The sequence below is a fragment of the Oncorhynchus masou genome, unplaced genomic scaffold (genome assembly GCF_036934945.1).
Source record: "Oncorhynchus masou masou isolate Uvic2021 unplaced genomic scaffold, UVic_Omas_1.1 unplaced_scaffold_712, whole genome shotgun sequence".
Lineage (NCBI taxonomy): Eukaryota > Metazoa > Chordata > Actinopteri > Salmoniformes > Salmonidae > Oncorhynchus > Oncorhynchus masou.
This window is the reverse complement of record NW_027013587.1, coordinates 292,706-307,016: the sequence shown is the minus strand read 5'-3', so window position 1 is coordinate 307,016 and position 14,311 is coordinate 292,706. Positions and strand designations below refer to the sequence as shown.

General features: G+C 48.1%; 1 pseudogene; it reads left to right on the top strand.

The window, feature by feature from the left end:
- Positions 1 to 13,871, top strand: part of LOC135537137 (RNA exonuclease 5-like) — a 20,020-nt pseudogene extending 6,149 nt beyond the window's left edge.
- Positions 13,872 to 14,311: the final 440 nt, after the last annotated feature.

The window sequence follows — 14,311 nt, the reverse complement described above, 5'->3', positions numbered from 1 at the left end:
GTGGCTCTCATTTCTCTCTTGTAGTAACAACTCTGCTGTAGTTCTCTCAGGTTTGCCGAGGCCCTGAAGAGTTCTGGCCAATCAGTCGTGTTTATAGGGAAGCGTGCTGACAACACCCTGGATCTGTCCAATCAGCAGTGGCACAGCTCAGACAGAGAGGTGAGACGCGTGATGGGCCATGGGGCTCAGTTGGTAGAGTATGGCATTTGCAATACCAGGGTTGTGGGTTCGATTCCCACTGGGGACCAGTTTGAAAAAGTAACCTAACCCGCCTAACCTCCAACCCTCCACCCTACCTCCTAAACCCTCCACCCTACCTCCTAAACCCTCCACCCTACCTCCTCAACCCTCCCCTAAACCCTCCACCCTACCTCCTAAACCCTCCACCCTAACTATCCCTCATTCTCTCCTCCAGGTCTTGTCTTCCTTTCAAAGAGGACTAGACTCTCACTGTTCAGCGTTGTCCAGTTGTCTTCCTTCTCTGACCATCTGAAGGCTATGATCTCTACTGACCAGCACTACCACACGGTATGAATCTGTCTACCTCTCTGTCATATCTACCACACGGTATGAATCTGTCTACCTCTCTGTCATATCTACCACACGGTATGAATCTGTCTACCTCTCTGTCATATCTATCACACGGTATGAATCTGTCTACCTCTCTGTCATATCTATCACACGGTATGAATCTGTCTACCTCTCTGTCATATCTACCACACGGTATGAATCTGTCTACCTCTCTGTCATATCTACCACACGGTATGAATCTGTCTACCTCTCTGTCTGTCATATCTATCACTACCACACGGTATGAATCTGTCTTCCTCTCTGTCATATCTACCACACGGTATGAATCTGTCTACCTCTCTGTCATATCTACCACACGGTATGAATCTGTCTACCTCTCTGTCATATCTACCACACGGTATGAATCTGTCTACCTCTCTGTCATATCTATCACACGGTATGAATCTGTCTACCTCTGTCATATCTGTCGGTATGAATCTACTCTGTCTGTCACTACCACACGGTATGAATCTGTCTACCTCTGTCTGTCATCACTACCACACTGTCTGTCTACCTCTCTGTCTGTCATCACTACCACACGGTATGAATCTGTCTACCTGTCTCTGTCTGTCTATATCTATCACACGGTATGAATCTGTCTACCTCTCTGTCTGTCATATCTATCACTACCACATGGTATGAATCTGTCTCCCTCTCTGTCTGTCATATCTATCACACGGTATGAATCTGTCTACCTCTCTGTCTGTCATATCTATCACTACCACACGGTATGAATCTGTCTACCTCTCTGTCTGTCATATCTATCACACGGTATGAATCTGTCTACCTCTCTGTCTGTCATATCTATCACTACCACACGGTATGAATCTGTCTACCTCTCTGTCTGTCATATCTATCACACGGTATGAATCTGTCTACCTCTCTGTCTGTCATATCTATCACTACCACACGGTATGAATCTGTCTACCTCTCTGTCTGTCATATCTATCACACGGTATGAATCTGTCTACCTCTCTGTCTGTCATATCTATCACTACCACACGGTATGAATCTGTCTACCTCTCTGTCATATCTACCACACGGTATGAATCTGTCTACCTCTCTGTCTGTCATATCTACCACACGGTATGAATCTGTCTACCTCTCTGTCTGTCATATCTACCACACGGTATGAATCTGTCTACCTCTCTGTCTGTCATATCTATCACTACCACACGGTATGAATCTGTCTACCTCTGTCTGTCATATCTATCATTACCACACGGTATGAATCTGTCTACCTCTCTGTCTGTCATATCTATCATTACCACACGGTATGAATCTGTCTACCTCTCTGTCTGTCATATCTATCACTATCACACGGTATGAATCTGTCTACCTCTCTGTCTGTCATATCTATCACTATCACACGGTATGAATCTGTCTACCTCTCTGTCATATCTACCACACGGTATGAATCTGTCTACCTCTCTGTCATATCTACCACACGGTATGAATCTGTCTACCTCTCTGTCTGTCATATCTATCACACGGTATGAATCTGTCTACCTCTCTGTCTGTCATATCTATCACTACCACAGGTTATGAATCTGTCTACTGAACTAACTGTATATTGAACTGTTGGATGTAATATTCCAATAGGGGGCGCTAACTGTATACTGAACTAGTCCTGTTGGATTGTTATGACTATATTCCAATAGGGGGCGCTAACTGTAAACTGAACTGTTGGATGTTATGACTATATTCCAATAGGGGGCGCTAACTGTATACTGAACTGTTGGATGTTATGACTATATTCCAATAGGGGGCGCTAACTGTATACTGAACTAGTCCTGTTGGATTGTTATGACTATATTCCAATAGGGGGCGCTAACTGTATACTGAACTGTTGGATGTTATGACTATATTCCAATAGGGGGCGCTAACTGTATACTGAACTGTTGGATATTATGACTATATTCCAATAGGGGGCGCTAACTGTATACTGAACTGTTGGATGTTATGACTATATTCCAATAGGGGGCGCTAACTGTACACTGAACTGTTGGATGTTATGACTATATTCCAATAGGGGGCGCTAACTGTATACTGAACTAGTCCTGTTGGATGTTATGACTATATTCCAATAGGGGGCGCTAACTGTATACATGTTGATGTCATATCTGTCTAAATGAACTTTGTATGTGCGTGTCGTGTCATGTGTTCCAGATGTCTCAGCGTCTGAGAGAGATGTGTGTGGTGTTTGCAGGGCCGTTGCCTAGCGACTACACAGAGAGGGCTGTGAGGAGGCTGTTCAGCAGCTGTGGAAACGTACGAGCTGTCAGGCTGTTGAACGCTACTCAGAGGGTACGTGACCAGAAATCAGAAGCCATAAAGCGTCTCAGTCGTGCTGATCTAGGATCAGGTCCCCTTGTCTATTCGTTACCACAGTAGAGCTGATCTAGGATCAGGTCCCCCTTGTCCATTCGTTACCACAGTAGAGCTGATCTAGGATCAGGTCCCCCTTGTCCATTCGTTACCACAGTAGAGCTGATCTGAGGATCAGGGTCCCAGTAGAACTGATCTAGGATCAGGTCCCCCAGGTCCCCTTGTCCATTCGTTACCACAGTAGACAGTAGAGTGATCTAGGATCAGGTCCCCTTGCCCCCTTGTCCATTCGTTACCACAGTAGAGCTGATCTAGGATCAGGTCCCCCTTGTCCATTCATTAAAACAGTAGAGCTGATCTAGGATCAGGTCCCCCTAGATCCATTCCTTCTCAGAGAGCTGATCTAGGATCAGGTCCCCCTTGTCCATTCGTTACCAATGGGTAGGATCAGGTCCCTTTTGTTCCATCCAAATCATAGGATCAGGTCCCCCTTTCCAGAGTTACCACAGTGGTGCTGATCTAGGATCAGGACAAACAGTGGTGTGATCTAGGATCAGGTCCCCTTGTCCACACAGTAGAGCTGATTGGGAAAGTCCCCCAATCGTCCATTCGTTACCACAGTAGAGCTGATCTAGGATCAGGTCCCAATTTCCATCGTTAGCAAGTAGAGCTGATCTAGGATCAGGTCCCCCTTGTCCATTCGTTACCACAGTAGAGCTGATCTAGGATCAGGTCCCCCTTGTCCATTACCTCCAGTAGAGCTGATCTAGGATCAGGTCCCCTTGCTAACCACAGTAGGGCTGATCGAGGATCAGGGCTGTACCGAGGCTACAGTAGAGCTGATCTAGGATCAGGTCCCCCTGTCCATTCGTCACCACAGTGGTGCTGATCTAGGATCAGGTCCCCCTTGTCTATTCATTACAACCTAAAAGGCAAAGATGATCCTAGATCAGCTCTCCTTCTCAGAGATGCTTTATGAGTTCTGGCCCAGGGATCTCCAATGGGTACAGGCTTTTGTTCCATCCAAATCATGTTAAGAGTTAAAGACAAACATGGTAAATAGATAGAAAGTGACACAATGCTGATTGGCTGAAAGACAATATTTTTACCCTTCTAATTAAGGCAATTTATAATAGCAATAAGGCACCTCGGGGTTTCCAGGCTATATGGCTGTATCTAAGTGCAGGCTAAGGGCTGTATCCAGGCTAAGGGCTGTACCGCTAAGGGCTGTAGGCTAAGGTGTGTACCGAGTCTAAGGGCTGTACCGAGGCTAAGGGCTGTGAGGCTAAGGGTGTAGTGCTAAGGGCTGTATCCAGGCTAAGGGCTGTATCCAGGCTAAGGGCTGTACGTGTGTAGGTGTGTGTCTGGGCGTGTGTGTAGTGTGTCTGGGCGTGTGTAGTGTGTGTGTGTCTGGGCGTGTGTGTGTGTGTCTGGGCGTGTGTAGTGTGTGTCTGGGCGTATGTAGTGTGTGTCTGGGCGTGTGTGTGTGTAGTGTGTGTCTGGGCGTATGTAGTGTGTACTGGGGTGTGAGTGTGTCTGGGCATATGTAGTGTGTACTGGGGTGTGTGAGTGTGGCGTTAGGTTCTAATTTTCAGAGTACACATTTTTCCCCAGGGGGTCCATAGATGCTCTCAATGGTGTAGCTGTAGAACTGAGGGCCAAATCTCCTCAGCCTCCCGAGGGGGAAGAGGCCCCGTCATGCTCTCGTGTCTGAGGCCAAATCTCCTCCGCCTCCCGAGGGGGAAGAGGCCCGTCGTGCACTGGTGTCTGAGGCCAAATCTCCTCAGCCTCCCGAGGGGGAAGAGGGCCCCGTCATGCTCTCGTGTCTGAGGCCAAATCTCCTCAGCCTCCCGAGGGGGAAGAGGCCCCGTCATGCTCTGTTGTGTCTGAGGCCAAATCTCCTCAGCCTCCTGAGGGGGAAGAGGCCCCGTCATGCTCTCGTGTCTGAGGCCAAATCTCCTCAGCCTCCTGAGGGGGAAGAGGCCCCGTCGTGCTCGTGTGTGTGTGTGGACCATGTTCATTCCTTAGCAATGTGGATACTGAAGAACTTCTGGAGGCTCTCGACCCGCCTCCCACTACAGCACCGTTGATGTGGCTGGGGGATCTCGACCCGCCTCCACTACAGCCCCGTTGATGTGGCTGGGGGATCTCGACCCGCTCCACTACAGCCCCGTTGATGTGGCTGGGGGCTCTGGACCATGCTCCACTACAGCCCCGTTGATGTGGCTGGGGGCTCTCGACCTGCTCCACTACAGCCCCGTTGATGTGGCTGGGGGATCTCGACCTGCTCCACTACAGCCCCGTTGATGTGGTTGGAGGCTCTCGACTTGCTCCACTACAGCCCCGTTGATGTGGCTGGAGGCTCTCGACCTGCTCCACTACAGCCCCGTTGATGTGGTTGGAGGCTCTCGACTTGCTCCACTACAGCCCCGTTGATGTGGCTGGAGGCTCTCGACCTGCTCCACTACAGCCCCGTTGATGTGGCTGGAGGCTCTCGACCTGCTCCACTACAGCCCCGTTGATGTGGTTGGAGGCTCTCGACTTGCTCCACTACAGCCCCGTTGATGTGGTTGGAGGCGTGGCTCACCCCTCCATTTCCTGTAGTCCACGATCAACTCCTTTGTCTTTCTGACGTTGAGGGAGAGGATGTTGTCCTGGCACCACACGGCCAGGCCTCTGATCTCCTCCCTATAGGCTGCTTCATCGTCGTCGGTGATCAGTCCTACCACTGTCGTGTCATCAGGTAAATTTGATGATGGTGTTGGAGTCGTGCGTGGCCACGCGGTCGTAGGGTGAATAATGAATACATGATGGAACTAAGCACATAAGCCGAGCGGCCTGTGTTGGTGGTCAGCGTGGCGGATGTGTTGTTGCCTATCCTTAACGCCTAGAGCCTTCCCGTGTTGTTGGTCAGCGTGGCGGATGTGTTGTTGCCTACCCTTAACGCCTAGAGCCTTCCCATGTTGTTGGTCAGCGTGGCGGATGTGTTGTTGCCTACCCTTAACGCCTAGAGCCGGCCCGTCAGTAAGTCCAGATCCAGTTGCAGAGGAAGGTGTTTAGCTCAGTGATGAGCTTGGAGGTGACTGTGGTGTTGAATGCTGAGCTGTAGTCAATGGACAGCATTCTCACATACAGGTAGGTAATCCTTTTGTCCAGATGGGTGAAGGCAGTGTGGATGACAATAGAGATTGAGTCGTCTGTGTATCTGTTGGGTAATGTGAATGGGACTGGGTCCAGGGTCTCTGGGATGATGACGGTGTTGATGTGAGCCATGACCAGCCTTTCAAAGCATTTCATGGCTATATATGTGAGTGCTACGGGGCGATAGTCATTTAGGCAGGTCACCTGGGCGTTTTGGGCACGGGGACAATGGTGGTCTGCTTGAAACAAGTTGGTATTACAGACCGGGTTAGGGTGAAAATGTCAGTGAAGACACCTGCCAGATGGTCAGCGTATGCGTCTTGGTATTCCGTCTGGCCCTGCGGCCTTGGTCTTACTCACATCGGCTACGGAGAGCGTGATCACACAGTTGTCCGGAACAGCTGGTGCTCTCATGCACGGTTCAGCATTGCTTGCCTCAAAGTGAGCATAGAAGCAATTTAGCTTGTCTGGCAAACTTGCGTCGTTGGGCAGCTCGTGGCTGGGTTTGGCTTTGTATACTGTGATAGTTTACAAGCCCTGTCACATCCCTCGAGCATCAGAGCCGGTGTAGTAGGATCGATCTTAGTCCTGTATTGACACTTTGCCTGTTTGATGGCTCGTCGGACGTCGTAGCGGAATTTCTTATAAGCCTCCGGATTAATGTCCCTCTCCTTGAAAGTGGCAGCTCTACTTGCGTTCACTGGGGATGACGTTGTCGTCGATGCACTTATTGATTATTGGATGAATCCCAGAACATATTCCAGTCTGTGTTCGTGAAACAGTAGCTTAGCATCCACTTCATCGGACCAGCACGAACACCTGATTCGACTAATCAAAGTCTTGATGAGAACCGGAGTCGGTGACTAGTGTTCAAGATTACTTTCCTATGAGTATATGTGCTTCATAAATGTGAGTTTGACCTTTTAACCCTGTGATGACTCGGCAGGTGCATGCTGAGGTAGAGTTTGAGCTGCTGGAGGGAGCTGTGCTGGCTGTCGAGATGCTCAACGGAACACTGCTACACAGCGGACACATCGTCAAGGTCTGGATCTGTCCCTCGTTTTCTGTTTATCTACGTTTTTCTCCAAACCCCTCTTCATGTACCTGTCAGGGGTTTTTCTGCCTCTTTTTTTGCTTTCTGTCTCTCACTCTCTTTCTGTCTCTCAATCTCTTTCTGTCTCTCTCAATCTCTTTCTGTCTCTCTCAATCTCTTTCTGTCTCTCTCAATCTTTGTCTCTCTCAATCTCTTTCTGTCTCTCAATCTCTTTCTGTCTCTCTCAATCTCTTTCTGTCTCTCTCACTCTCTTCTGTCTCTCTCAATCTCTTTGTCTCTCTATCTTTCTGTCTCTCTCAATCGCTTTCTGTCTCTCTCAATCGCTTGCTGTCTCTCTCAATCGCTTTCTGCCCTGCCTGTGTCTCTTCCACACTGTCCGTCTCACTCCCACTCTCTTTCTCCCTCGCTCTGTCCTTTTTTCATATACTCATTCTAATTTCTCTCTGACCTTTGCTTCCAGTAATTATCCCCTTCTGTCTTGTTGCTCATGCTCTTTCTGAATGTAAATCTAGTGTGTTCTCTCGTCTACCTGTCAGGTCCAGAGACCTGTAAAGGAGTCCACGTTGGATCTGGACGTCTTTCTGAGTTCCCTGCAGGATGATCCGCTAAATGCTAACGTCATCTACGCCGCAGGGCTAAAGGCTAATGCTAAAACAGCACAGTTTGCAGCCAAAGTCAATGGGACTGGGCTGAATGCTAATGCAGCAGCTGAAGTCAATGAGACTGGGCTAAATGCTAACGCAGCAGCTAAAGTCAATGGCACTGGGCTAAATGCTAACATAGCAGCACTCCCAGCTAAGGTCAATAGAGCTCGGCTACATGCTAAAGCGAACCATTCGGGGCTCTTAGAGAAAGTCAATGGAACTTTTCTAAATGCTAAAGCTAAGCTAGCTGAAGCGAATGGACCTGGGCTACATGCTAAAGCTAAATTTGCTAAGCTAGCAGAGCTCTCAGTTGAAGTCAATGGCACTCTGCTCCAAGTGAAAACTATGCTAGCAGAGATAGCAGCCGAAGCCAATGTTGGAGCGTGGCTCCATACTAAGACTGCCGGACTCTGTGAAGAGGACCTCCGCGAGGCCTTCGGACAGAACGGAACGGTTCAAGGCGTAATTCTACCTGCAAAGCACTCTGGAAGACAGAAACGTAGGAGACATGCTTTCTTAAGTGAGTCAAAGCTTCACATGTACCAACATCTTTTTTATTGTTATTATGTATTTTATTATTTATTATTATATTATTCTTATTTATTTGTATTACATTATGTATTTGTATTTATTATATATTTGTATTTATTTTTATTATATTATTTATTATTATTGTATTTTTATTATTTATTACATTTTAGTCATTTAGCAGACGCTCTTATCCGGAGAAACTTACCCTTGTTGGCTCAGGGATTCGAACCAGCAACCTTTTAAGTCACCGGCCCAATACTCTAACGGCTAGGCTGCCGCCCATCATCCATGACCTGGGTCTAATTTTAGCCGTAGAATTTTAGTTGTTCGAAATATAAAAAGTATAATTTTTAAAATGCAATTTGTTTGTTAATCATTATATTAAAAATGTGCACATTTTTCCAGAGTATGATAGTGCTGACGCTGTGGACGCGGTCCTCAGCTCACCTGTGGAACTCTGGGACAGGAAGGTGAGCACTCGCAGAGCCCTGACTGACTCCGCCCCACCTGTGCTCCTGGGTTACTATGACGACGAAACCGAACCGGGTCCGACAGAGAGACACCAGAACGAGCTGCCTGGTCGCAGGAAACCGGAAGAGAGGAACAGGAAGTGGCGTGCGTGATGAGGAAGTTGGACTGCTGCTGGTCAAAACAGGGGAAGACCCTGTTCAGATGCCTGGTCACCAGGTGAGAACAGACCCTCAGCATCGTACTGCTGCCTGGTCACAACAGGTGAGAACAGACACTGGCCCAATCCCAAATCATCACCTTACGCACTTGTGGAGATCTGAAAGGATTTAATTGGTATGAGCAATATGTTGATATCACCTCGCCTATCAGGAGGTCAATGTGGAGCTATTACCATTATATGGTATGAGCAATATATTTTTTTATTACCAGGTTTCTTAAACATGTCAACTCTTCTCAGATCTGTGCTGACGGGTTGTGATTTGAGATCAGGCCCAAGTCATTTTAGGACACCAAGAGGTGTATCCATTTGTGGCACAGCGTAGCAAAACGTTTTGCAAAAACAACTAGTCTCTCCTTTTGGACGATGTTTAGTTATGGTAGCCCCTCCCTGTTTTGGACGATGTTTAGTTATGGTAGCCCCTCCCTGTTTTGGACGATGTTTAGTTATGGTAGCCCCTCCCTGTTTTGGACAATGTTTAGTTATGGTAGTCCCTCCCTGTTTTGACAATGGGTTTGGACGACCCCTGGTGAGGTTTAGTTAGGATGGTAGTTGTTTTCCCTGTTTTGTCCCTTTGTTTCCAATGGGTTTTTTTGGACAATGTTTAGAGAATGGTAGAACCCCTGTTGAGGATGTTTAGTTAATGGAGTTTTCCCAGGATGGGGTTTTGTTGTTTTCTATAGAAGAGGGAACTCAGGGGGGCTGTTGTAGAGAGAGGGAACTCAGGGGGTTTTCTATAGAGAGAGGGAACTCAGGGGGGCTGTTTTTTCTATAGAGAGAGGGAACTCAGGGGGGCTGTTGTTTTCTATAGAGAGAGGGAACTCAGGGGGTTGTTTTCTATAGAGAGAGGGAACTCAGGGGGCTGTTGTTTTCTATAGAGAGAGGGAACTCAGGGGGGCTGTTGTTTTCTATAGAGAGAGGGAACTCAGGGGGGCTGTTGTTTTCTATAGAGAGAGGGAACTCAGGGGGGCTGTTGTTTTCTATAGAGAGAGGGAACTCAGGGGGGGCTGTTGTTTTCTATAGAGAGAGGGAACTCAGGGGGGCTGTTGTTTTCTATAGAGAGAGGGAACTCAGGGGGGGGGCTGTTGTTTTCTATAGAGAGAGGGAACTCAGGGGGGCTGTTGTTTTCTATAGAGAGAGGGAACTCAGGGGGGCTGTTGTTTTCTATAGAGAGGGAACTCAGGGGGCTGTTGTTTTCTATCAGGGGGCTGTTGTTTTCTAGAGAGAGGGAACTCAGGGGGCTGTTGTTTTCTATAGAGAGAGGGAACTCAGGGGGCTGTTGTTTTCTATAGAGAGAGGGAACTCAGGGGGCTGTTGTTTTCTATAGAGAGAGGGAACTCAGGGGGGCTGTTGTTTTTTAGAGAGAGGGAACTATAGAGAGAGGGAACTCAGGGGGGCTGTTGTTTTCTATAGAGAGAGGGAACTCAGGGGGCTGTTGTTTTCTATAGAGAGAGGGAACTCAGGGGGGCTGTTGTTTTCTATAGAGAGAGGGAACTCAGGGGGCTGTTGTTTTCTATAGAGAGAGGGAACTCAGGGGGCTGTTGTTTTCTATAGAGAGAGGGAACTCAGGGGGGGGGGCTGTTGTTTTCTATAGAGAGAGGGAACTCAGGGGGCTGTTGTTTTCTATAGAGAGAGGGAACTCAGGGGGGCTGTTGTTTTCTATAGAGAGAGGGAACTCAGGGGGCTGTTGTTTTCTATAGAGAGAGGGAACTCAGGGGGGCTGTTGTTTTCTATAGAGAGAGGGAACTCACTGTTTTTTATAGAGAGGGGAACTCAGGGGGGCTGTTGTTTTTATAGAGAGAGGGAACTCAGGGGGGCTGTTGTTTTCTATAGAGAGGGAACTCAGGGGGCTGTTGTTTTCTATAGAGAGAGGGAACTCAGGGGGCTGTTGTTTTCTATAGAGAGAGGGAACTCAGGGGGCTGTTGTTTTCTATAGAGAGAGGGAACTCAGGGGGCTGTTGTTTTCTATAGAGAGAGGGAACTCAGGGGGGCTGTTGTTTTCTATAGAGAGAGGGAACTCAGGGGGGCTGTTGTTTTCTATAGAGAGGGAGGGGGCTGTTGTTTTCAGAGAGAGGGGGGCTGTTGTTTTCTATAGAGAGAGGGAACTCAGGGGGCTGTTGTTTTCTAGAGAGAGGGAACTCAGGGGGCTGTTGTTTTCTATAGAGAGAGGGAACTCAGGGGGGCTGTTGTTTTCTATAGAGAGAGGGAACTCAGGGGGCTGTTGTTTTCTATAGAGAGAGGGAACTCAGGGGGGCTGTTGTTTTCTATAGAGAGAGGGAACTCAGGGGGGCTGTTGTTTTCTATAGAGAGAGGGAACTCAGGGGGGTTGTTTTCTATGTTGTTTTCTATAGAGAGAGGGAACTCAGGGGGGCTGTTGTTTTCTATAGAGAGAGGGGGGAGAGGGAACTCAGGGGGGCTGTTGTTTTCTATAGAGAGAGGGAACTCAGGGGGGCTGTTGTTTTCTATAGAGAGAGGGAACTCAGGGGGCTGTTGTTTTCTATAGAGAGGGAACTCAGGGGGCTGTTGTTTTACCTATAGAGAGGGAACTTCTATAGGGGGCTGTTGTTTTCTATAGAGAGAGGGAACTCAGAGGGGGGACCTGTTGTTTTCTATCTATAGAGAGGGAACTCAGGGGGGCTGATTTCTTGTTTTCTATAGAGAGAGGGAACTCAGATGGGGGTTGTTTTCATCTCAGGGGGGTGTTTGCTATAGAGAGAGGGAACTCAGGGGGCTGTTGTTTTCTATAAATAGAGGGAACTCAGGGGGCCTGTTGTTTTTCTATAGAGGAGAGGGAACTCAGGGGGGCTGTATGTTTTCTATAGAGAGTGTGCACTATGGGCAGCTATTCCCTATGTAGTGTCATGGGGGCTATGTTGTTTTCTATAGAGAGAGGGAACTCAGTGGGGCTATTGTTGTTTTCTATAGAGAGATGGGAACTCATGGGGGCTGTTGTTTTCTATAGAGAGAGGGAACTCATGGGGGGCTGTTGTTTTCTATAGAGAGAGTGGGAACTATTCTATGGGGGGCTGTTGTTTTCTATAGAGGGCAGGGGGCTGTTGTTTTACTATAGAGAGAGGGAACTCAGGGGGGCTGTTGTTTTCTAGAGAGAGGGAACTAAAGGGGGGATTGTTGTTCTTCTATAGAGAGGACTGTCTGGGGAGACTGGGAAGGGGGGCTGTTGTTTTCTATAGAGAGAGGGAACTCAGGGGGCTGTTGTTTTCTATAGAGAGGGGGGGCTGTTTTTTTCACAGAGTAGAATCATACTCGCTCCATCAGAGAGAGGGAACTCAGGGGGCTGTTGTTTTCTATAGCAATCGCTCATAACTCGCTCCTTCAGGGAACTCTCGGGGGTAGAATGTTGTTTTCTATAGAGAGATGGGAACTCAGTGGGGGCTGTTGAATTTTCGTCACAGAGTAGAAGAGGGAACTCATCAGGGGGCTGTTGTTTTCACATAGTAGAGAACTCACTCCTTCAGTTTTCCGTCACAGAGGAACTCAGCTCCGGGGGCTGTTGTTTTCACAGAGTAGAGAGGGAACTCAGAGGGGGCTGTTGTTTTCTATAGAGAGAGGGAACTCAGAGGGGCTGTTGTTTCCTATAGAGAGAGGGAACTCGCTCCGTCACAGGGGGGCTGTTTTTCTATAGAGAGAGGAACTCAGAGTAGAATGTTTCCGTCAGAGTAGGCATAACTCGCTCCTGTTGTTTTCAGATAGAGAGAGGGAACTCAGAGGGGCTCCTGTTGTTTTCCTCATAGAGAGAAGGGAACTCGCTCCTCACAGAGTAGTTGTTTCCTACAGAGTAGGAACTCAGGGGGGCTGTTGTTTTCTATAGAGAGAGGGAACTCAGGGGGCTGTTGTTTTCTATAGAGAATGGAACTCAGGGGGGCTCCGTTGTTTTCTATAGAGAGAAGGGAACTCGGGGGAATGTTGTTTTCTATAGAATGCATCGCTCCGGAACTCAGAGTAGAATGTTGTTTCCTATAGAGAACTCAGGGGGCTGTTGTTTTCTATAGAGAGAATGGAACTCAGGGGGGCTGTTGTTTTCTATAGAGAGTAGGAACTCAGGGGGGCTGTTTTCTATAGAGAGAATGGAACTCAGGGGGGCTGTTGTTTTCTATAGAGAGAATGGGAACTCAGAGGGGGCTCCTCAGAGTTGTTTTCTATAGAGAGAGGGAACTCAGGGGAGCAGAATGTTGTTTTCTATAGAGTAGAATGGGAACTGTTGTTTTCTATAGAATGGAACTCGCTCCGGTAGGCTGTTGTTTTCATAGAGTAGAATGCATAACTCGCTCCGAACTCAGGGGGCTGTTGTTTTCTACAGAGAGATGGGAACTCGCTCCGTCAGAGGGGGTTTTCCTAGAAGAGAGGGAACTCAGGGGCTGTTTTCTATCAGAGAGAGGGAACTCAGGGGGCTGTTGTTTTCTACAGAGAGAAGGGAACTCGCTCCGGGGGCTGTTGTTTTCTATAGAGAGAGGGAACTCGCTCCGGGGGCTGTTGTTTTCTATAGAGAGGGAAGCTCCGGGCTGTTGTTTTCTATAGAGTAGATGGAACTCGGGGGCTGTTGTTTCCTATTATTTAGAGAGGGGTGTATTCTAATACGCTGTCGGTTTGCTCGCTTTTTCAGTTCCCATGGCGATGGTCTGTGTTTCCTGGAGGTCAAACAGGGGTCAGCAGCACAGTGACCACGCCCACGACCTGATGCTTCCTGCATAGGGTACCTTCCCAAGATTCCCAGAAATCCCGGTTGGAGGATCCTGGATTTCTTGCTTACTCCCTCCTGATTTCGTGAATCTTCCAAACGGGACATTTTGGGAAAGTTAACAGATGTTGGCAACACTTTGCCTGCGATACCGTGTTTTACCATCTTGGTGTGCTGTAGCCCAGGAGTGCTGCAACTTGACTAACAAAGACCGCTATAGGCTACTCCGTCAGAGTATTAAGTTATGTTTTAAATAAAGAGGTGAGTCTACTCACGAAGCGCCTGATATGTTTCGTTCAGTACAGGCTGGACAGGGGTTTGGGACACAGGCAATGAATTGAAGGTAAAACACAGGATGTGTCTGATATGACACCCTATTCCCTATGTAGTGTGCACTATGGGCAGCCTATTCCCTATGTAGTGTGCACTATGGGCAGCCTATTCCCTATGAGTGTGCACTATGGGCAGCCTATTCCCTATGTAGTGTCACAGAGTAGCACTATGAGTAGCAGCCTATTCCCTATGTAGTGTGCACTATGGGCAGCCTATTCCCTATGTAGTGTGCACTATGGGCAGCCTATTCCCTATGAGTAGAATGCACTATGGGCAGCCTATTCCCTATGTAGTGTGCACTATGGGTAGCCTCGCTTCCCTATGTA